Below are 26,500 nucleotides of genomic sequence, written 5' to 3' on the forward strand. Positions count from 1 at the left end.
TGGAAAACTAGGAGAACCCATGACACAAAATAAAAGAACACAAGAGAAAAATAAGTGCAAATAGTCAAGACACACTCCCCAAATCACTCAATCAAAGAACCCCCCAAAATGGATGATTTTGGCACTTTATACTTAGTGCATGTACAATTTCAACTTGTCAAAATGAACCAAAGTGGACTCCTAATTTTGATGGTTACAACAACAGATATGAATTTATATAAGACTCAACAAGATAAGATATAAGACATCTCAAGGATCTAATAATTACAAGTGCCAAAATAGGTCAAAAATAATCAAGTGTGGAAAGTATTATGTCTAGTCAAAATTACTCCAAATTGATGCCAGATTGGAAAGTAGAGAAAAAATTTATGCACTTTCACAAAAAATAGTACTTGAATATGTGTCCATATGATCCTGAACAAAGCCTTTGAAGTTGCAAAAATTGGGATTTGTGATTTTCAGACAAATTCAAGAATAGAGATTACAAACAACCTATAGCAATGAGCAAATCATAAAATTCTATCCCAAAACAAAACTTAAATTGCTCGAAAAGAAGGAGTCAATATGAGGAAGATATTGTTGTTTGAAAATCTCTAAAATTATTTTTCTTGAATCGTTGTCATCACACCGCTAAAATTCAAATAACTCTATATTTCACCTTAGATGTCTAATTTTGATGAAGCAAAAGTCAATTTAGGGGTTTTTTGACCTTCTAAATGTGATACCATCAACTAATTTTCACTAACAAGCTCTAATCTTGACCTACAAAAAAATTTCTCTCCAACGAGTATGCAATGAAACTCCTATGACCCTAATACCATGTAAGAATGAACTCCTATTAACTACTATAACTTTTAAAAACCTAAAAACATTAATTTTTACTATATATTAATATTTGTTAATTTTCTACATCACACTACAATATTTTTAGAATTTAGATTAATTTTAACTTTAAAATACCTTACTAATTATAAAAAAAATCTCTACTTTAAAAATGGTAAAATGAATTTTGAAGACATTTGATATGGAAAACTTGAGACCAGTTGGAACACCTATCATGACTGGACACAATTTGTCAAAGAATGATGATTCTATTGAGGTGAATTAAACAATGTATAGGTCAATGATTGGGAAAGTATAATATGTTGTACATAGCAGACCTGACATTGCATTAGTTGTTGGAACTATTGCTAGATTCTCAACTAAAGAGAAAACCATATGATAGCTATGGTTTAGGGTACAAGAAAAGTGACAAATTTGAATTGAAGGTATACACAGACATTGATTGAGCAGGAAATGTTGATGACAGAAAGACCACAAGTGGAGGATATTTATTCTTGGGAAGCAGATTGATTCCATGGACAAGCAAGAAGTAATTGTGTGTGTGTGTGTGTGTGTGTGTGTGTGTGTGTGTGTCTATATATATATATATATATATATATATATATATATATATATATATATATATATAAGAGGCTAAATATGTTGCTACAATAGTCAATTGTTAAAATGTTGTATGGATCAATCAATTGTTGAAAAGAATGAGGAGATCATCGAACCTATTGTGATATATTGTGATAACACAAGTGCTCTAAACATAAAAAAGAATCATGTGATGGACACAAAGACTAAGCATATTGTATACACTTAAAAATTGTCAAGTTAATTAATTAAATATTTTTATATTTTTATATTTAATAGATAGTATTCCTCTATTAGTATGAATAAAATGTTTAATTTATTAAACTAATTAACCTAAGTCAATTACACTATCCTAAGTCTTCTAAATAATCCTATTAAGTGATTTATTTAAATTACTTAATTATCCACTCACTCAAAATTCTAAGTCTTCTAGTCCACCTAATCAATCCATGTCATGTGCCACCTCATAGTTGCACCAATAAATTTTAATTAATTATCAAAAATCATATTTATTCTCATCTATGTGTCATATTCTATGGGGATAAGAGAGGATATGTGGCCGCCTTGATTAACTCAACCTCTAAGACACACGTCTTTGGGTGAATAATGTTAGATTGTGGTGACTGATCAGGAAAGTACTATACATATGGCCAACATTTTGCAACCTTAAAATGACATAAAATACTTGTGTAAAAGGACTTAGGGTTAGGTATTTTTTATTATGTTATGTTGTGATGTGAAATTGGTTCTTGCAGTAGTATTGAGTTGTAAGGGATTATAGATTATAATCAGGTTGTAATAAGATCGGACTTGTTGTTTGGTGGATGTAGCCCAGGGATTGGGTGACCCACGTTAAATCTTGGTGCCTTTTGTTATTTTTTATGTGATCTAGTATTTTTTGTTATTGGTTATATTTGCATGTAATTGTTATTTTTGTCTGTGGTTTAATCCTAACAAGTGGTATCAGAGCAAGGTTGTCTTTTAATTATCCTTTGCAGGAAAGTCTCACGATTGAGTGGGAGCGATGGAAGATGAGGTTAAGCTAAGGGTTGACTGGTTTAATGGGTAGAACTTCCAGTTATGGAAGATTATCTTTATTAGAAGGATTTATGGAAGTCGTTGGAAGGAAAATCCAAGAATCAGGGATCTATGTCAAATGATGAATGGGATCTTTTGGATAGCAAGGCACTTGGAAGCATTTGATTATGCCTGGTACCATTAGTGGCATTTAATATTACAAAAGCAAAGATGATAGAAAAGTTGATGAAAACCCTAGCGACACTATATGAAAAGCCCTCCGCTTCAAACAAGGTATTTCTCATGAAGCATTTATTTAATATGAAAATGACAGAATGTGGATCTGTTGCAGATCATTTAAATGTGTTTAATACTATTACTAGTCAGTTATCTTTTGTGGGTATCAATTTTGATGAAGAAATTAGGGCTCTCTTGATTTTGTGTTCTTCACCTGAAAGCTGGAATGGCTTGCTAATGGTTGTGAGTAATTATGTTCTTGGATCTAGTACCCTAAAATATGATGATGTGATCGGTGTTGTTTTGAGTGAGGAAACTCATAGGACATTCTCAGGTGGATCTACATTAGGAAGTGCTTTGAATGTACAAAGTAGGGGCAAAACGATTGAGAGAGGAAGTAACTATAGAAATAGTGGGAAATTAAGAGAAAATTAAAAGGGGAAGAGGTCTCACTCAAGAGGACCAAACAACAGCTGGTACTATGCCAAACTAGGTCATAAAAAGAAAGATTGCTAGAATCGAAAGAAAAATGAAGGAGATAAATCAGATGGAGTTAAGGAGGCAAATGTGGTAAGTAACAAATCCAAAGAGGATCCTTTGCTTCTTTCTTTAGAAAGTGTTGATGATTCATGGGATTTAGATTCTGGTGCTTCATTTCATGCTACACCTCATAGAGGTTATTTCATTGATTATGTCCAAGGGGATTTTGGACTTGTTTATTTGGGGGATAATGAACTCTTTTAGATTGTTGGAAAGGGAAAAATTAAGACTAAGTTGCAGAATGGGAATCATTGGCTACTACATGAGGTAAGACATGTTCCAAGGCTGAGTAGGAATTTAATTTTAGTAGGGCAACTCGGTGATGAGGGTTGTGTAGTTACTTTTAATGGTAAAAATTGGAAGATTTCAAAAGGTTCCCTTGTAGTAGCAAATGGTGTGAAGGTAGGCACCTTATATCCTTGTACAAGTCAAATTGTCCCTTCTACTTTAATTGTTTAAGAGAAGAATGAATGTTCAGGAACAATTGTTGCAGTTGAGCAGGGGGAACAAATAGCTATTATAGATTCTGATACAACATTGTGGAACAATAGACTTGGGCACATGAATGAGAAAGGTATGAAAGTACTTCATTCCAAGAAAGTTTTTCCAGGACTAAAATGTGTTAATATGGATTTTTGTGAAAGTTGTGTGTATGGAAAACAAAAGAGAGTGAGTTTTGTAAAGACTGGGAAGGAAAACAAAAAGGAGAAATTAGAGCTTGTGCATACTGATGTATGGGGATCGGCTTAGGTATCTTCCCTTAGAGGCTCTCATTATTATGTTACATTTATTGATGACGCAACTAGAAAGGTATGGATTTATTTTCTTAGGCAAAAATCTGATGTATTTCAAACTTTTAAGAAATGGAAATGCTTGGTTGAAAATGAGACTGGTAAGAAATTAAAATGTCTCAGATCTGATAATGGTGGTGAGTATTGCAGTCATGAATTTGAAGATTATTGCTCCACTAATGGTATTCGTAGACAAAAAACTATTCCAAGGACTCCACAGGAAAATGGAGTGGCTGAACGCATGAACAGGACTATAATGGAGCATGCAAGGAGCATGAGGTTGCATGTTGGGTTGCCCTTATGCATGTGGGAAAAGGCTATCAATACTACTGTATATTTGATTAATAGAGCTCCCTCTACTCCTTTGGACTGTGGTATTCCAAAAGAAGCATGGACTGGTAAGAAGGTGAGTTATTTTTTTGTCAAAACCTTCAATTGTGAAGCATTTTCTCACATAGATTCTGAAAATAGAACCAAGATAGAAGCTAAGTCAAAGAAATTTGTATTTTTTGGATATGGCATTAATGAATTTGGTTATAGGATTTGGGATTTTGAAAATCAAAATATTGTAAGAAGTAGGGATGTCATATTCAATGAGAAAGTGTTGTACAAAGATCTATTGCAGCAACATGAGAAGAAAGAAGATGATTATATAGTGCTAGATGATACTCCAAAAGCTGATGTTCTAGCCATTCCTCATAATGTGCAACAACAGCAACAAAAAATACCACACACACTAGTGAATGTTAGATGGTCAACAAGAGAAATTAGACCTCCAGAAAGATTCTCTCCCTCTTTGTATTCTATTTTACTTACTGATGCTGGTGAACCTAAAAGCTATCATGAAGCTATGCAGGTGGATACTAAGATTCAGTGGAATTCTACAATGAAAGATGAAATGGACTCTTTGCTAAAAAATTAGACTTTGGATTTATGCAAGTTGCCTATAGGTAAAAAGGCTTTACAGAATAAGTGGGTTTATAGGTTGAAAGAAGAGGAAGGAGGTAAGAAAAAAATTAAAGCCAAGTTAGTTGTGAAAGGATTTGCATAGAAAAAAGGAATTGATTTTGATGAGATACTTCCTCCTGTTGTTAAGATGACTTCTATCCATACTATTTTAAGTCTTCTAACTACTAAAGATTTGCATTTATAGTAGCTTGATGTTAAAACAACCTTCATTCATGGTGATTTGGATAAAAAATATATATGTGGCTTAGCCATGGGGATTTGAGGTCAAAGGTAAGGAGAACTTAGTGTACAAATTGAAGAAATGTTTATATGGCTTGAAGCAAGCACCTTGGTAACGGTATCTGAATTTTGATAGTTTTATGCATGAGCATGGATATAATAGGTGTCATTCAGATTACTATGTTTATTTTAAGAGGTTGGATGATGATAGCTACATTATTTTATGTTTATATGTTGATGATATGGCTAGGTCTAACATGGATCATATTAAGGGGCTGAAATGCCCGTTAGCACATGCATTTGCTATGAAAGATTTGGGGGCAGCAGAAAAAATCCTTGGTATGAAGATTTCTAGAGATAGGAAGAACAGAACAATGATGCTATCTCAGGTTGATTATGTTGAGAAGGTGTTGCAATTTTTTTCTATAGAGAATGCTAAAGCTATCGCCACACCTTTACTTGGTCATTTGAAGTTGACTAAGGAGATGTGTCCCAAGACATAAGAAGAGGAGGATAAGATGTCCAAGGTACCCTATGCTTCAGCTATAGGAAGCTTGATGTATGCTATGGTATGTACTAGGCCAAATATTGCACATGTAGTGTTAGTCGTTATCAGGTATGTGAGCCATCTAGGAATTGAGCATTGGAATGCAGTCAAATGGATTCTCAGATATTTGAGAGGAACATCTAATAAGTTTTTACACTTTGACAACTCTACTACTGATTTATAGGGCCATGTTGATTCAGATTTGGTAGGGGATATTGATAATAGGTGGAGTACTACAGGTTATTTCTTTACTGTTGGTGGGGCAGTTGTGAGTTGGGTTTCTAGGTTATAGAAGATTAATGCTTTATCAACTATAGAGGCAGAGTATGTTGCTGCTATAGAGGCAGCCAAGGAGATGATATGGCTTTAGTTCTTCTTGGAAGAATTGGGACATCCTTAGAAGGATAATTATTTGTTCATAGATAGTCAGAGTGCCATTCATCTTGCAAAGAATTCAGCTCTGCATTCAAAGACCAAACTCATATAGTTGTGGTACCATTTCATTCGGTCAATTTTGGAGGATGGATAGTTAAAGCTGGAGAAGATACATACAACTAACAATCTAGTAGTTATGTTGACAAAGGTATTAACAAGGGAGAAGTTGACCTCCTCTTCAGCTTCAGTTGCTCTTCTAGACTGAACATGAATAAAAGAACAGCAAAGTCCAAGGTGGTTTGATCTACATACAACTAACAATCTAGTAGATATGTTGACAAAGGTAGTAACAAGGGAGAAGTTGACCTCCTCTTCAGCTTCAATTGGTCTTCTAGAATAAACATGAATAAAAGAACAACAGAGTCCAAGGTGGTTTGATCCAATGGGAGCCCCATGTGGTAGTGGTATTGCTACAGGACCAGTCTCCAAGTGGTAGATTGTTGTTTAGTGTAGAGGCTAATCAGTCCCCAAGTGGGAGGTTGTTAGATTGTGGTGATTGATTAGGAAAGTACTATACATATGGCTGACATGTTGTAACCCTAAAATGGCATAAAATACTTGTATAAAAGGGCTTAGGGTTAGGTATTTTTCATTATGTTATGTTGTGATAAGAAATTGGTTCTTGCAATAGTATTGATCTGTAAGGGATTATGGATTGTAATCAGGTTGTAATCATTGAATTGTAATAAGATAAGACATGTTGTTTGGTGGATGTAGCCTAGGGATTGGGTGAACCACATTAAATCTTGGTGCCTTGTGTTCTTTTCTATGTGATCTATTATTTTCTATTATTTGTTATATTTGCATGTAATTGTTATTTATGTTCATGGTTTAATCCTAACAAATAAGTCCTCTTCCACTTCCTCTACTAACTTGAAGTTAGTCAATCCACCTCATGCAGTCAATAGTGGCCCATGAGACACTTGTCCATGGAGTCCTCCCTAAAGATAGAGTCCTCTCAAGAATTCTTGATGAGATGCCTGCAAAGTGTATTCCTTCCCTCCTAACTTTTCTCTCACATCTCAACTAAACCCTTGGTTTCCTCAATCTCTCCAACCAAGTCAATCTCATTTGTCCATGTGTCCTAAATTATCTCTCCATCATTAGATGTTTTCACCTAGATGAGGGTATTCCAAGAGTAAATAAGAGGAACCTCTATCTCATACAAACACCTAGAATTTGAGCAAAAGAATTATACTTCACATTTTGAATTAGTATTAGAGCATTTTACAAGAAATTCATCATCAACTCCATAGTTATCCATCCAATATCATTAGAATCTTAATTCTTTCATCATTCATCATCATATATATTAGCATTTTAGGATCTTTGATAGATCATGCATTTAAGTTCAAAAATCTCCAAAACCTTGAAGCATGTTGAAGAAGGGAGCTAATCATGATTTGAGGGCTCCCAAACTCATGAAACTCAAAATTGGGAGGATAATGGAGGCATGTTACAGTTGGTAAGTTGAGGAAAAAATAATATTTTGATTTTTAATCATTCATTGTGTTAGTGTTTATTAGCTTAGACTTATTGTTTAGGCATTGTCACATAATATTGCATACATCTTTGGCACCCACCATGGAAATTAGACCCCAAAATTTGATCTTTGTTTGAAGTTTTAAGTGTGCAAGTGACATACAAGTTGTTTTAACACATTCATCCTGCAAACCTGTGCATCCTTCCATGACTACTATGTTTTCATCCATATCTGCACATCTGTTACATCTTCCTACACTTTCATACCTTTCTAGAGTGCATATGTTCTTCTCATGCATCTGTTCACCAAAAGCTCACAATTGATCACTAGTCAGTCACCTCTATTCTTTATGTGCTTCCATTCCATTTTTTTACACTTTTATTCATTTTTGTTACGCTTTTTTTTTGCACTTTTGTTCCCTAGTACTGTGCATCCATTCTATAGTACTACACATTCATTTCAGTAGTTAGAATTTGATAAATTTTCTAGTTGCATCTTAGATTTCTAACGTTTTAACAAGTTGTTATTTATTTTGGTAGTCTTCTAGGTTTGTTTTGCAAGACGTTGTGTTGAAGGCCCCTCAAACATACTTGATTATCCCTTTGTTTGTAGGTTCCTATAAGGGGTTGATAAATGAAAACCATAACCTTCATTTGGGCTTAAAATACGACATGATTTTCATTTTCATGCACCTTGTTTAGATTAGACATGTGAATTTTGTCTTGTGGAATAGCCACATTCTATGTTTTCCCAATTTTAGTATGAAGAAGTATCCTCTCCCCTTGCTATTTGTGGATTTTCATTTTCATGCACCTTGTTTAGATTAGACATGTGAATTTTGTCTTGTGGAATAGCCACATTCTATGTTTTCCCAATTTTAGTACGAAGAAGTATCCTCTCCCCTTGCTATTTGTGGATCCTATGTGTAAGAAAATTTGTACTAATCTTTAGAGGGTTCATTTCGAATTTTTGAATGTTGAGAGAGTCTTCTTTATCTTTCATGGACATGTCAGCTAACAACATTCATCTTCTCTTGTTTCTTCTTGATCATATATCGTAATATTCTCTTGGCTTTTGCTCATCTCTTTTCTATCCTATCATCACAAGGGGTTAATCTTATCATCACATCTATCTACCCTTTTCGACCCCTTATATAACCTGTTGACTCTACTCGACCTATTTTTTTGGAACTCCTTGGATTTGTGCAAAAATTGCACCCCTAGCTAATTTTGATGTCCTGAATCCATTTTTAAGATCAAAATCAAAATTTGGGTTATTTTTGCTGATCAAAATTGTGTTTTAAAATTATATCTTTTAATGTACATTTGGCTAACTTTCTAAGGCTTAATCTTTGAATCTTGCTGCGGCAAATATCTTTTCTTCATTTCTTCATCATTTGTACTCTCACCACCTCTTCTTGCTCATTACATTTCACAATTCCTCTTGTTTTGACCTAATGATCATGCTCAATCTTTATTGGTCAAACTTAGTCAAACTAGGGCACAATATCACCACTTGGTAGTCACTCTTTGGTTTTACTTGCTTATCTATCATCATATATTTTACTTTCTTATCTATCATCATATACTTTTATTTGTCTTGATTTGATCAAATCTAGCTCAATTCTGCATATCCTCTATCTCATTTCATTTTAATTCTAAGGGGGTAGGAATATTCTATCATTGCTACCAATTTCTTCTCTATTAAGATTATTTGTTGTCTCTTTTTGCTTTCTTTAGCTACTTGGCTTGACATATTAGTGCTCGTCTAAAGTATTTATATTGTTTATCTCTCTCCTAATGTTTATTTATTTCACTAACAAGTTGAGCATTTAGGATTCATTATCTCTTTGAACTTTGTTCCATGGAGTTAGGTCTATCTATCTACTTCTTTCTTGGCTTCTTCATTCTTTGACTTAATGTGTTCCCAAATTGATCACACATTAATCAAAGAGGGTTAATATAATCACTCAAAAATGGTCATCTAAACTATGAGCTCCCTTTCTAGTAATTTTTCATAATTTATCTATCACTTGTTCTTGATCAAGTCCTAAAAAATCTATTTATGTGATTATAACCTATGGTTTGACCACCTTATCCTAATTCTTCTATTTAATTGAAAGAACATACTCCCTTTTCAATTAAATAAAAATTGCCACTTCCCACTTATTCTAATTTTGCACACATAAAACATTATTTCTATTTTTAAATAAGAGGAAAATGCATTGTTGTCTACACATGAATGCACAATTTCTATGTGGGAGGAATCCTCCATTTTCAAAAATAACTTTATTCCCCTCCACACACTTTTTCCTTCTCAAAAGTTAAAATTGATCTTGATTAAGTGACATGCTTGTGCACATGGATCGCTCAAGATGCATCCTCCACCCTTGATTAAGCCTCTATTAGCTTTTAATTGTTCATTGTTTTTAAAAAAGAGGGCTCTCTCCTCATTATCTAATCTAACTCTCATGCTAACATTATGTTGCAAGTTTTCTTGGTGACTTTGGAGCTCTGATAGACTTGGAATACTCTTGCATTTGTATTTCATATTTCTTTCTCATTCTTGTATTATGACATTCTTGGTTTAGCTTTTATTTTATGCTCTAGATTATCTCACTTAGTCTAAATAGGGGGTTTGTAATATTTCATACTTGTTAGCTTGCATCTTGCACTCTATTTAGTTCACTTTTCATGTGCATTATATACCCATTTGAGGATTCTTGGATATTCGCACTCATTACCTCTACTCTTTGAATATCGCATTCTATGGTGCACCTTGCAAGGTTGCATAGCTAGGCCCATTTGAGAGTCGCCACTACCATTTTGCATCTTTGCACATCATAGATAGAGAACTATAAGTTGCCTCTTAAGATGCCCTCCTTCATGGGTACTCTTGAGAGTAATGGTTTATAGAAGTGTGTTCACAAATTTGTTAAAAAATATGTGTACAAAAAGTGTTGCTCTTCTATAAACCATTATTCTCAAGAATAATGATGAAATAGACCATCTCAAGAGGTGGCTAATAGTTCTCTAACTATGATTTACAAATGCTATGAGAGGATGGCTCTCAAATGAACCAAATTATGCAACCCTTTCAAGGTGCACCATAGAACGAGAGATTCAAAGAGTAGAGGCAATGAATGCCAATGTCCAAGAATCTTCAATTGGGTAAAAGTAAAGTAAATAGAGTGCGAGATGCAAGCTAACAAGTATGATAGATTACAAAACCCCTATTTAGACTAAGTTAGCTAATCAAGGGCATAAATGAAAAACTAAACCAAGGATGCCATAATGCAAGAATGAGAAAGAAAATATGACAAGCAAATACAAGAATGTTCCAAGTCTTTCAAAGCTCCAAAGTCACCAAGAAAACCTATGGCGTAACATCAGCATGAGAGTGTAAGATTAGAGAATGAAGAGAGAGACCTATCTTTTAAAGAAAAATGGATGATTGTGATTAAAAGCCAAGAGAGGCTTAACCAAGGGTTGAGGATGCATCTTGAGTGATCCATGTGCACAAGCACCTAACCTAAACAAGATAAATGGTTGACTTTTGAGAGGGAAAGAAATGTGTGGAGGAAAATTAAAGTTATTTTTAAAAATAGAAGATTTCTCCCACATAGAAAATTGTGCATTCATGTGTCGACAAAAATGTCTTTTCCTCTTATTTTTAAAATAAAAATAATGTTTTATGTGTGCACACTTAGAATAAGTGGGAAGTGGGGCTTTTTATTTAATAAAAAGGGAGCATGTCCTTTCAATTAAATAAGATTTAGGATAAGGTGGTCAAACCATAGGTTATAATCAAGTATATAGATTTTTGAGAATTTTCTCAAGAAGCGATAGATAAATTATGAAAAATTACTAGAAAGGGGGCTCATAGTCTAGATTGTTGTTTTATAATGTGTAAGTTGTAAAACAATGGATAAAACATATCTAGGACAATGAAAGACAAATAACTATCATCTATATAAACATATACTAACATATATAATATAACTCTATGTTAGTAAATGTTTATATAGATAATAGTTATTTGTCTTTCATTATCCTAGATATGTTTTATCTGTTATTTTACAACTTAATAAAACAACAATCTCTCTCTCTCTCTCTCTCTCTCTCTCTCTCTCTCTCTCTCTCTCTCTCTCTCTCTCTCTCTCTCTCCCTAGTTCCAAATAAATTGTGTAAATAATTTTTTGTTTTGGATAACTTATGCACGTTATAGTTTTAGTTCTGCAAAACCTAGATGAGTTATTAAGAAATGAGCTTTGTTCATGAATTTTATATTTAAATAGTTCTTTATAACCCATGTGGGTTATGAAGAACTTTATATATTTTTTAATGGAATTTTTAGGTTCAATTTTGTGAACCCTAAATATTTTGAAATTCTAACAAACCCATAGATTTGTAAAGTTCCATTCTTCTTCTTTTTCTTGTGCCACTTTTCTAACAAACAATATGGTGCACTTACCCATAATTCCAATTAAAATTTGAATATTAAAGAAACCTTGAAAATTGATAAGCCTAAAATGTGACAATATGACTTAAATAATATATACTTTAGTTACCATTTTCTTAGACCCAATTCTTCCTTATGAATCCTAACAAGATAATGACAAATCAGATAACCCAAATCCTTTATTTCAGAAATCCTTAAGATATAAGTCATTATTGTCTCTCCTTTATTTATTTTTATATTCATGAGTTGTTGTTTTAATGTAAGTATTCTGCTTGCATTGTTTATTTCAAATGTATCTTTTATAGTATTAAATCCTCCATCAGCTGTTTTCAATCTTGATATTGAAGGGATAATATGATCTCTAACAGAATCGATTATAATTTTCTTGGCCTTTTTTTTTTTGTCTTTCCAAGTTGTCCTTTCAAGTTCTTCTTCAGGTATCTTTAGATCTTCTTGTATGAAGGATTCTAAGTCAAGTTCTTCAAGTAAGGCTATAATTCGTATTTTCCATGAAGAGAAGTTTCCAACCCCTTCCATTCTATCTTCTACTTTGATCCCATTCACCATCTTAGTCTTAATTTACTCTGACTAATCTGATAAAATCTTATATTGATTTGTTTCCAATGATTTTCCTCCAACGAGGCTCTGATACCATGAAAAGGAAACCGGATCATTATAGAGAAAGATCATTGCACTTATTAAACTCAGACTTGAAAAATTGTATATCTATATTTATTACAGTTAAGCTCTAATGTTCAATGTTCAAATGAGAATATTTAACTAATGGTATGTCTTGTATCGAGGAACTACAACAATCGCTATGCCTTGTTATTGTTATTGATAAAATCTTATATCAATTTATTTCCAATGATTTTCCTCCAATGAGGCTCTAATACCATGAAAAGGAAATTTGATCATTATAGAGAAAGATCATTGCACTTATTAAACTCAGACTTGAACAACTATACTGATCAATGTTTAGATGAGAATATTTAACTAATAGTATGTCTTGTATCGGGGAACTACAACAATCACTATGCCTTGTTATTGATATTGATGTCTCAGTCACTGATAGAATTGGGGATACATACATACATGAAGGATCAATGTCCATGGAGGGACATGACTCTCCCATGGCATATGCCATGCAGAGTCATGACCCTCTATGGGCTTGACTTAGTATAATCATATAATCATCGATCTATAACTATTAGTTAGTCCTAAATAATCAGAAAAGGTGTGATTCCATCATAATTAAATTAATTCAGATATATATATGTATGTTTAGTGGATATCAATATATATGTATGTGTGTATTATTATTTCTCAATTATATATATATATATATATAGTAATAAATAATTTAATATGAATTAGATCATGGAATAGTTATGACACCCAATAAGGGATATAAGAATGTTCAAATATACTATAGTTTTAAGTAGGTGTTTATTTATTATGAAACGTTTCCTTTCAATATATGTGTGTGTGTGTGTGTGAGATATATATATGTGTGTGTATGTGTGTGTGTGTGTGCATGTGAATGAAAAAAAAAATATATATATATATATATATATATATATGTATATATATATATATATATATGTATGTATATATATGTATATATATATGTACATATATATATGTGTATATATATATATACATATATATATATATATATATATATATATATACATATATATATATATATATATATATATATATATATATATATATATATGTACACACACACACACACACACATATATATATGTACACACATATATATGTCTATATATATATATATATATATATATGTACATATATATATATATATATGTACATATATATATATATATGTATGTAAACATAGATATATATGTATACATATATATCTATATGTATGCATATATATCTATATATATATATATATATATATATATATATATATATATATATATATATATATATATGTATGTATATATATATATATATATATATATATATATATATATATATATATATATATGTATGTATATATATATGTATGTATGCATATATATATATATATATATGTATGCATATATATATATACTATTCTTATCATTAGTTCACAAATACAAATATATAATAATAACAATAAATTACATGCTTCAATCCAAATGAAGCTACATTCTTAACAATTTCTCTTTCAATGAATCACATAAATAATTAAATTTTGTTAGCTTTATTTTAAATCATGTCTCAAGCGTTTTCATTAAGTCTACTAAAAGTTATAAGAATTTTTGTGAGGATAGGTCTGAAACTGTAATGTCCCTGCTCAAATCTAACCTCAAAGTGTTGATAAGGAATTCAAGGAATATCGTCAGACAATTCACTCGCAACCTCCTAGCTTGCTGGTTTATGTGATCAGACTGATATAAATGCTTGTAGAAGAAATCAAAGTACTCCAAACGCTTAGAAATCAAACTACAAAGCATAAACTTTAACCTAGAAGACTCAATGACTCAATTTCATCTTTAATAATGCTCATATATGACTTCTAAATGCAGAACATGCACCTATAGCCAATTGGTAATTTTAGCAAATAGTTGGTATGCAACCTATATGTTGATAAGAACATCAATAGCCACTGACATTATGTCAAACAGTTGGCATGCATAAGTTGATGATATTTGATTACACAATTGCAACATCTATTTGTGAACTACTTATCATTCCTTGATTGCCAATGTTTATTCAATACAAAGCTGATTACAAATTGGCCAAGACTCTTAGCATCATACTTATGCAACTTAACAATTTTTTAGTACAAATTGCAGCCTCTTAAACGTGTTCATATATGCATAAAATAGAATACAAGACAACATAAAGAACTTGGTTGAGTCACCTTGTTTGGAAGATGAAGTAAGCCAACATATATCAATAAATGAACACCTTGTATGTGATGAATAATGACCCAAAGCTGAGCCGCCCTTGCTGTAACTTTTAGACCTTCAAAATAAATATATCATAGCTGCAACCTTCAATTATTATCATCAATCTTCATTGCCAAGCTTCAAGAAGGGATTCGCCCAAATACCCATGTGCCTAAGATGTGTGAATGAATTTTTATGAATTTATTTGTGCTGTCATGCCCAAATTGCCCCTGTATTGCAGACCTTAGAAAATTAATTATGGATCAGCCTCTATAGATATCATGAAGCTCCAACGGTAATCTCCAAAATTTGCAATAGATTTCCTCAAGTCAATACCACCAAAATTTGGCCAAGAACCATAAAATTTTGCTTTGAAGTACAAGTAGAAAGTCTAAAGCAACTTCCTCAACTTTGCAATAATTCAAGTGATATTTCACACCCTAAAAATTGCTCACCAATTGAGAATTTTCATTCTCAATGGCCAAAGACAACTGCCAAAACCCTAGGCTCCACAACCATCAAACATCAACATCAACAAATCTACTTGTTGAGAATGAAGCCCAGGACAGGATGACAATACCCGAATGAGGCCATACAAGCAAAAATTTGAATATGATATGCAAAATTGTCCTCCATTAAAATTTGAAAAAGACTGGTAACTATAACAACAATGTGCAATAAATGAAATCGAACCAATGATGAAATTCCAAAGCTCCAAAATGCCTCCAAAATCTGCAATAGATTTCTTTAAATCGATACCACCAAAATTTGGCCAAGGGCCATAAAATTTTGCTTTGAAGTACAAGTAGAAAGTTTGAAGCAAATTCCTCAACTTTGCAATAATTCAAGTGATATTTCACACCCTCAAAATTGCTCACCAATTGAGAGTTTTTGTTCTCAATGGCCGAAGGCAACTGCAGAAACCCTAGGCTCCACAACCATCAAATATCAACATTAACAACAACAAATCTGCCTGCTGAGAATGAAGTCCAGGATGCCTATTTATTCTTTTTTCTCCACTTTCTCTAGAAACTTCTAGAACATTATTTTATTTTATTTATTAAGTGACTTTATAAAATATTTTATAATTCAAGTCATTTTATTAAATTAACTAAATATAAAGTTACATTTTAATATTTATTTATTTGATAACTTTATAAATAATTAACTTAATACTACTTATTTATTTAATTAAAATAATTAATTAGTCATCCTCATAAAATATCCATTATTTGGACAACTTAATTAATTTAATTAATTTAATCAAATTACCTCCAAAATGGGGACATTACAAAAACCCTCACTCTGCTAGGCTTTTGATTAGAAATTGATCATTGAAGCACTTTCCACCATTGGGAATCTTTATAAAAATGTTTTTTTGAAGGCTTATGAAGCATAGAATAAGATTCTAGAACTTGCAGACCCAAACAACAGTGATAGACTCTATTATTTAATGTCTTAGCCCATTCATCTATGAATTTTGACTATCAAAACTAGAGTGAATTGGGAAATATGAAGATCTAAAGCAACTCATTATATTTGGTTGACAAAATTAGGTATATTTTCTAGTTTAGTGATGAATAAAACCCCTTCTAACTTTTGGCCATTCAATTATGTAATCTTTTAAAAGGGTTGTTTTGAAAAATAGGCCTAATTTGTTTAAACTTAGTCAAAATTTGAGGTCTCTATTACAAAAAAAAATCACACCTTTCCTGTACAAATATTGTGCAACTCTGAAATAGGTACCTAGAATCCTAACCCTATTGTGGAGATCCCTCTTACATCAAGAGTTATGATAAAAAAATCCCCTGATTGGGATTACTAACCTTTAAGCTAGTTTGTGTGCATGTTGTATTAGTTTGAATGAGTAGTGATTTGGGGGTTTGTCAGGGATGTCAATGTGTTGTAAATGTCTTGCATAAGATGTTCCCATGGGTAGGGGAGTTTTGTGAGTCGAGGAATCAACTTTTGGTGTTTGTAGGCCATAAGGAATAGAATCATTGTTAAGAGTTGAAGGAGATGCTTGGTGAAAGACAAATGTGTTATAACCCCATTTGTTCTTATTGTCATGATATATTCTAGTTTCATCTTTCTAATTTTGTCTTATCATTTGAAACTATCTTGTTGGGGAAGATCTCCCTTGTGGAATCAAGTTACTTATCCATTCCTTAAGATTGTATTAGTTTACCATTGTCATTGCCTTCCTCTCGAGATGTTGAAAATTTATTCAAAAATTTGGGATGTTTTGGTGGAAAGTATTTTTTCTTCATTTACTGAGCCAATTAATGGGTGGGATTGAAGGGAATATGGACCGTTTTGTGGATCCTAAAGTGGCTTTTAAGATGCCAAAATTAAATTGAAATGGACAAATTCTAGACTTCATTATAAATTGAAGATATTTATGCTCAAAATTTAAAGATGTGACAAGAACAAGAATTCTAATGTTTTGAATCTACTTTATAAACTACTTTCAGAAAGGGGACCACACAAAATGGTCTTGCTTTTATCCCAAAATATTGCATGGCATTTTTTGTTTCCCTCCAAATATTAACATTTCAAATAAGAATTTCAAAATCACTCCAATGAGAAATTATATAATACCATGTATTTCATATCCAAGTCTTCAACAAATTTTCTCAATAATATTTTTACTAGTTTTTGAAATAGACGCACCCTAGAAAACAAAAATTTAAGTGTGCTTTTGAAAACTTATCAAAATTATCTTTTTTGTGTTAAACACAATCTTATCTCTAAAAAAAGATTATTCTAAAGCGTGATAGATGAGTTAACGGAGTGGTTAACTACACCCAGATAATAGATTTACTAGAAATTATGTTTGTCAACAAAGACAAGCCTTATTTTATACATTTCTCTAAACAATAAGCTAGATGGAAACAAAAATGTTGGAGGTATACATCATGAATATTGCAAAAATATCAGTTAACTTTTGGTATACTCACTATTAATAAATGCGACAAACATCCCAGAAAAAATGAACTATAGAGGTTCAAAATAAGCTTTGAATGGGAGAAATGCATTAAAAAATAATTTGAGGATGTGTACAAGAGCTACAACAATGACCAAAAGTTATGAGTGAAAGAAAAGATGATGCAGTGATGCTACGAAAATAAGAGAAAATCTGATTCAAGATCAAAGATTGTGGGATTTAAGGTGAATGAAAGAGTTGCAGAACTGCTGAATGAGATGCTTGAAGCAAGAAAGTAAAACTAGAAACACCAAGAATTATCAACTTAATTGAGGCAAGAAGAAAAGGGTTGGAAAATACGCCCCAAAAAATCACCCACCGCCAATAAGTTGAATGGAAAGATTATCAAAGATAAGAAGTCGTGGAACTATTGTAAACAGTGGGAATCCCAACTTTCAGATTCAATGCTACAATATGGGCATGATGAACATTATTTATGGATGTGTATAATTGTACGATAGACAAAGACATCAAAAGCATAGTTTGGAAGACTAAGTTGAAAAGATTCAGCAAGAAAATCAAGGAATTACATCATCTAACATGTTTCTGATGAATTTGAAGGAAGAGTTGTACATCTAGAAGGTAAGCTTTATGAAGCGAGAGTTTTGATTAAGAAACTTGAACAATTCTGTAATGAACTGATGAAAGAGTGAATTGGAAAAATAATAAAAGAATCTATGAGGAAATTAAAGAATCAAAGGAAAAATTATATGAAGGGTGGTCCTTGTGGTGGTTCTTCTAAGAAGAAGTTGGAAGTGGGAGTTGTTGATGAGAAACTTCATTATTATTGTAAATCAAAATTAAGAAAAGCACTGATTTTTATACTATTAGCCACTAAAATACAGCAGAAATCAATTTACAGCTCAATGTTTACTAATCTATAGTCAAAAACAAAAATGCGCTAGGATTCAGAATTGCGCCAGGATTAAAAAAAAAACTATTGTCAACAAAAATATTCTTCGTATGTCTATTTTGAATCACATGCACTGAGGTTCAAAACGAAGATGCTCAAAAACCAGTCTTGGATGGAATAATTACGTGACAATGTTTGACTTACAGGATTTGGGAAAACTTATTAGGACTAGAAAATACCAAGAAATCAGATGAGTATTTAGGGGCACTCATATGGAGAATTGAAAATTACATATGGTTGAAACACATGTTAAAGAAGAGAAAGCTAACAGACCTCATTATCTTCAAACCTGTATTATTTGTCTTTACTCGAAGATTTAATAATGCTCTTGCCTTTTCCTAGATTAATGTATTCTACTGACCAATGTATGTCTGTGAGACTCAGATATATAGCAACGCGTTAGGAGTACTAACTAAATATTAGTAATAAAACTAAATTCATCGGATGCTAGTGGAGCAAATTCTTGGATATATGGCTGCTAATGATGGACTTTACATCCAGTTCTCTTTCCTTTTTCCTATTTACTCAATATGATTGAAGATTTTGCTCACTCTTATATTGATGTTCCATTTATACTCAGGGATATAATTATTATTTCATTAGAAAAAGAAAAACTTATCTAAATTTAAACTCATAAAGTTTTTAGATTGGAAAATACTAAATGGAGCCTCATCAATTGGGATACTATTTGCAAGCCAAAAAAGGAATGAGGCCTTGGCCTTCTTTCTACTATCTTGTGCAGTCAAGCTCTTGTTGCCAAACTCTATTGGCACTAGTGTACTAGTTAGTCTCAGCTTTGGGCCCATATCCTATCACACAAGTATTTCCCAGGTGTTGATCCTTCAAATATTTCCAAGTTTTCTCTTGAGGGAAGAGGCTTTATGGTGTGGAATACCCTCGAGATTGGTGCTCACCTAGTGAAAAAAAGTTTATTTTGGATCTGTAACAGAGGTACTGAGGCTCTATTTTGGAGTGATTCTTGGAATGGGCATCCTCCTCTCTTATCTTCTCATCCTCATTTGCAGTCTCTTTGTGATGCTTTCCTTTCTGTTGGATGGAATAAGGTGGCTCATTATAAGGAGACTTTTAACCTAGGCCTTGTTGTGGGTTATAGATGGAAGAATTTCTCGGTCCCCCACACCCACTTTGGGAATAGAGTCAAGCAACACTTTCAACATGTTAATCGTGAGAGACATTGGTCTTCTCCTGAGGCGGGCATTCTTAAAATCAACACTGATGGTTCTTCTCAAGAAAATCTTGATCCGGCTGGTATTGGGGGAGTTGGACATGATAGTTCTGGTGATATTCAGTTTTTGTTTTCTATATACAAGGGTTACCATACTAATGACCTCATGGAAGCCTTGACTATCTTGGTTGCAGTGGAACAATGTTGTCAACATGGCTGGAAAAGAATTATCTGTCAGACTAACTCGCAGGTGGTCATGAATTTATTGAATAGAAGAAGCCTTGTGCATGTGGATTGGTATTTGGCTCTGGTTATTCAGCAAATCATTCAGTTATGCAATTCTTTGGATTTTGTGTCTTTTATGCAACTGATTGTCTGGCTAAATGGGCCTCTAAGCAAGGGCCGGCTTGAAATATTATTGATCATAGTATGCTTCCCCTTGATTTATCTCAAATGCTAGTTCAACTTGTGGACCAGGATAAAGCTCTGTAGTTCCCTTTGTTTCTTGTGTTGTTTTGATCTATTTGGTATTCAATAAAATTTTTACCCCTCTTTTAGTTTAAAGATGGAAACATCTACACAACACCCAAAATGTACCATTTGACTTTAATTATCAATTAATTAAAACTTAAAATTCAGTATTTTATATTTTTAATTAATTAACAGTCTAATTAGGGAGACAATAGTTTCAAAGACCATTTCTTCTATTATACTCTGTTCTAAACAGTATATTTTTGTTCAATAGAATTCTGAGTATTCTGTAGGTATGCACTAGCTATTCTTAGTTTTTAGTAATCATTAAATCTATGGATGCCACTACAAAGTTGAGCACATGCTTAGTTTTAGTCCATAACGGAATCCATGATGATAGGTAAAATATATGGACATCATGAAATAATTTTTGGAAAATGGAGGAAAACATAACACCAAAGTAAATTTTAATGTTCATCTTCATTTGAATATCCAATATATCATACGCATTATAAAATATATTTGTGGGCAAAGGCAATCCCTATTTTGTTCATGGCTCTAAGCAATGAGCTAGATGGTGAGGAATCCGTTTTGAAAGTATGCAGCATGTATAATGGAAATATATCAATAAAGGTTTTCATACACTACTTATTAATAATTAGGACAAACACATTTTGCCAAAAATATTTTTCATGGGCAATTATGGAAATACAAAATAAGCTTTGACTCTGTATTTAAAGAAATGTGTTTAGCCAGAAACATGACGAATTATTCTTTGGCTCCAACATTGAAAAAATGGAAAAATGAGTATATGAAATGAGTATATGAAATGAAAAGCAAAGATGACTACGGAATACTTATTATCAAATTCACATAAGATGAATTTGGACGAATAAGTTGCAGAGCTTCTTAATGAAATTCTTGAAGCAAGAACATCAAATAAGAAATACCAAGAATTGATTGCTCAGCCAAGGCAAGAACTAAGATAGAATTAATTAATTATAGCAGAAAAAAATTGAAGGAAAAGATGACTAAAGATTAGCAGACAAGGAATTCATTAAGGTGAATTTGGAAGTCCGTGTAACAAGAGAATTCAGCCAGGGATGTGAAGAACTGTGTGCTAAGCTTAGAAATTGTAAAAACCGGTTTTGAAGATAACTTGAAGGAGTCCAGCAATATAATTAAGGAATTACAAGACAAAATGTCTAAACAATATTACTGTCAAACGTTTGTAAGGTCAAGTCAAAGATATAGCTTAATGAAGCAAGAGATTTGATTAAAAAACATGAAGAATAGCACAATGCATTAATTAACAAAATGGGACAAACAAATTCTTAGAAATTAGTTTTAACGAACTACTATGGAGGAGTGAAATCAGCTTTGGACTTGTAGTAAAGAGGAGAAATGTGTTCAGCCTGAAGCAATCATAAAAAATTAGTGCAAAAATGGAACAATGAGGCTATGGAATTAAAAGGAATGATGACTAAGGATCGGTGACTGCAAGATTCATCTAAGGTGAATTTGAAAGAAAATGTTACAGAGATTCCTAAAACAAGAAAATTAAAACCAGAAACACCTAAGAATCCTTGACTCAGTTGAAGAATAAAATATTGGGATGGAAAAATGCTCAAAAAAATCAATAATAAAATGTGAAAGATCTCAACAACAGAATTAAGGAACTACAGGATAAAATTTCTGAAGAATAATTATTTTCAAGTGTTTGGAAGGTGAAATTGGAAAGAATCAATATAAAGTTGGAAGGTAGCCTTAATGAAACAAGAATTTTGATGAAGAAACGTGAAGAAAACAAGAATTATGATTAAGAAACATGAAGAATTGCATACTGAATTAACAAAATAAAAGAAAATTGGAAAATAAGGTACAGAATCAAGTGTTTGGAAAGTGAAATTGGAAGGAATAATTGTAGAGTTAGAAGGTGGCCTTAATAAAGCAAGAACTTTGATGAAGAAACATAAACAAAACAAGAATTATGATGAAGAAACATGAAAAATTGCATACCGAATTAACAAAACAAAAGAGAATTGGAAAATAAGGTAACATAATACAATGCTGAGACTGAAGAATTTAAAGGAAAGAATCTGAAGGTGGGTGGGAGTTAGATTCTTCTAAGTTAAAATTGGAAGTCAAAGTGGCAAGGCTACAAAATAATCTCAATGAAACAAAAGAATTGATCTGTGTGGATTCTATGAAAATATAAAAAAATAAAACTAGATGACCATATCTCTGGTTACAGAGAACAGAGCAATGAAACAAGAAACCCTATTACCTAATCAATAAATCCAACTATTACAATAAGATTATTGAATAAAAAGCCACTGCATCAAATAAATGATGAAAAATTTACAAAATTGAATAAAAAAATATTAAATATACGAATGATAAGTAGATGTTGGAATTCAACGGGAGAAAAATACCAAAGTGCAGAAAGAATATAAAGGGCTAATGGAAGAACAAGTGAAAAGAAAAGAAAGGATTCGGAGGCTAAAGAAAATGGGTATTCAGTAATCATCAAAATTCTCGTATATTCTTCCATAAATCCCAATCCCAATTATGCTTCCAACACTTAACTGATATGCCTGGATCATTAGCAATTAAAACCTCGAAAGCATCTTCAAAACAGGGTAAGTTTCACAGATATTGGAAAGTGCTTTATAGATCCGTCTAAATGAAAAGCATTAAAGGAAAGTGTAGAATGACTTAATCTGAAGAAATTGAGAGCATTGAAGGAATGTGTAGAAATTGGGTCCGCGCTTAATGTATTAGAATTTTAGAAAAAGAGGGGTAAAAATTTATTAAGACAAAAGGAATACAACAAGGAGAGCTCAACAAGGAGCTCGATCTTGAGCAACAAGATCATCAAATTCTTGCACCATTTCAAAGGACAGTTGCCTCCTATCCCTAATATTCCAACTCGGATCATGACTAGAAGCGACTAATGTATTAGGCAAGCATTGCACTCCCTAATTTGGACCATCATAACTTCCGACCGTTGATATTTTATTGTTCTCATTTTTTAGCCTTTTCAAAATTCCCGAAGAATACGGTTATGAAGGTTGCAGGCGTAGCGTTTGTTACCTTCTAATTTGAATTTCAAATTTATTTTGGGAGCGAGCGGTTTTTACCTCCGTAATTTTCAGATATAATTTGGTAATTTTGAAATATGTACATTAAAATTAATTCTTATTTATTCTTTTGAATTATTTTAGTTGAATGGTTTTTGTTTCTAATCAAGTAAATTATTTTTATTGAATTAATCTTGTATTCTTACAATTTAAGATTGTTATAGTTTTCAAATGGACGCATTCTAAAAACTCTATTTTCTTGGACTCATTTTTATAATATTATATTAGTTAATTTCTAGGTTTTTAAAAATATGAATATACCAATTCAACTAATATTAATATCTTTTACTGATATTAGGATTGGACGATTGCAAGATAAAAATAGAGAACTTTATTTGCTATTTGCGATTTATTTTTCCTACATTCATTTTAGCTCTGTTCCCCCTTCCCATCCTCGCATCTATTGTATCCCACCATATACGGAGGATGAAAATCACCATGTTTCCCATGTTTAGCAAAATGTTCTGTTTAGACCAATCCTAGTTTCAAGTCATCGAAAAATCTAAGATGCAACTCATCTTCAAAAATGCGAGAAGTGCTCATTTTACATCAGCCCATTTCCACAGGAAATGCAACCCTTTGACAATGACAAGGAGGGATAGATTCTTTCAAGCCACGAGATGGAGGAAATCCCCTTTTGTTCCCTTCATTCCTCTCAATCAAAATCTGCCACATACAGTAGCGAGAATTTAGGTAATTTTCTTATCTTCTTTGGTTCCCTCCTTTTGCAATTGAAGATAACATGATCCCTCTTAGCAAACCCTTGAATGGAATTAATGTTCTAGTGCAACACATCAATTCTCATTCCTACCCTAACCCTAAAACCCTAAATATAAGAATTTTGGATTAAAAAATGGCAAATGATTCAGCTCTGGATGCATCTTCAAGTTTTTTCGAATTCCTGGCACACTAGAGTGGAAAAGATCAATCTAGGACGATTGCAAGGTTTGTCTCAACGTTCTCTAACTAGATAAGTATCTCATATCTTAATTTGTGAGTATTTTTTTTACAATATTATTCTGAAACACTAAAAAAATTCTAGTAGAAGAAGGTAAAATTTATTTTGTTAGCTCCCCTTTTATGTTTATGGATTATCCAAATAATTTTAATCATCATAATTGTCATCTGTATAAATAGCCTTATGGTTAATTTGGGTTCCCTCCGTTCATCCTTGTTAAATATGGCTGGTATTCAATGCATTGAGGACTATATGGGATCCTTTATTGGGTATGAACAACTCATCTCTACTCAAGAGGATTATAAAATTCTTCTTCTTGTTAACTGCAAATTCAAACTATCAAAGTTGACCATATCCAATGATAATGGTTCTCTTTGCATCTTCCTAAAACTCTTCGATGAGGTTATTGATGGTAATAGAGTTACATTACTAGAAGAATTCACCTCCCCTCAAAATATTTGATGCTCCTTGAACTCCCCCCCCCCCCCCCCCCCACTGGAAAGTTGCTTCCTCCATGCTAACCCCATCAATCAAATTTGTAGAGTCAGGAGGCTTTGTATTCTATCATACTACTTTATTAAATCATGGTTCCCTTCATAATGCCCCACCTAGTTTCCCTACCCCCTCCTCTATTTGACACAAGGAGGAAGAGAATAATTAGGGCCAAAGGCACACCCAACTATCCAAACCATCATGCAAGAGTTAACCGAGCAAAAATCTAACACAAAGAACAACAACCAAAGGAGGATGAAGAGTAAACACTTTCATTGATTCATCAAGTAATCAACATACATGCCTAGCTATAAGGCCTTCTAGGTTGCAGTCATATAGTAATTCAGTTACAACCTTGATGATCCTACTTCGCATTCTTGCTCCTTAGAATTCTATGTTCTCTCTAAAACTTAATCCTAGACCTCCTTAAATACTTGTGCAGCCACAAGTCATCCTATCACAAAACTAAACCTTATATTAAATTCATGCAAAGCCACAAGTTGACTCACACTAACTACCTATACCAAAATTAAATGTGTGAAAGGTTGGCCAAAATTGGAACCAGACACAAACTACTTGGAAAACAAAGACTTTTCAAAATACTGGCACTCAGCATCCGAACAAACACTCGACAACCACACAAGCTCGACATCCAAAGATCCCTCAGGCAACCAAAGACCACTCTCCAACTACATGAACTTGGCAACCAAAAAATACTTAGTAGCAACTAAGAACTCGGCATCAACTAGGAAGCTCGACATCCACTAAGCGATTGACACCCACTAAGAACTCTACAACAACTGAAAAACTAATGCTTGACAATAACTAGAACTTGGTAACAACTGGTTAAATTAACAAAAGTGTAGGATTACAAGGAAACCCAGGATGCTCCTACATCAATATTTGAGATATTCCAACAATTAGATAGGTTACCATTACAAATTCCATTCCTATGAGGTTTGCTTCCACTCCCTCTCCTCTCATTGACTTAGATTGTAAGGATTTAGTTGTCTCCTCTAACTCTCATCTTGTGGTCCTCCCCCATGGTTTGTCCCTTTTGGATATGGACCCAAGTGCTCCCCCCTTTGTCAACCCTCCCCTGTGCCTCTAAATCTTATTCAAAATTTACTCACAACTAGCAAGGAGGAGGCAACTACTATCATCAACTCCCTTGCAACTAGACTACTCCAATTCAATGACTTGATGGGTGAATGTTTTTTTTACTCATGGAGAGGTTCAAAAAGAGCTCTTGAAATGAAATGAATTTGAAGAGGGACTTATAGATCATTTTATTTTTGCTACTAAAATGTAA

Source organism: Cupressus sempervirens, chromosome 11, assembly GCF_028749045.1.
Source record: "Cupressus sempervirens isolate cs-2001-9-10 chromosome 11, ASM2874904v1, whole genome shotgun sequence".
Taxonomy (NCBI): domain Eukaryota; kingdom Viridiplantae; phylum Streptophyta; class Pinopsida; order Cupressales; family Cupressaceae; genus Cupressus; species Cupressus sempervirens.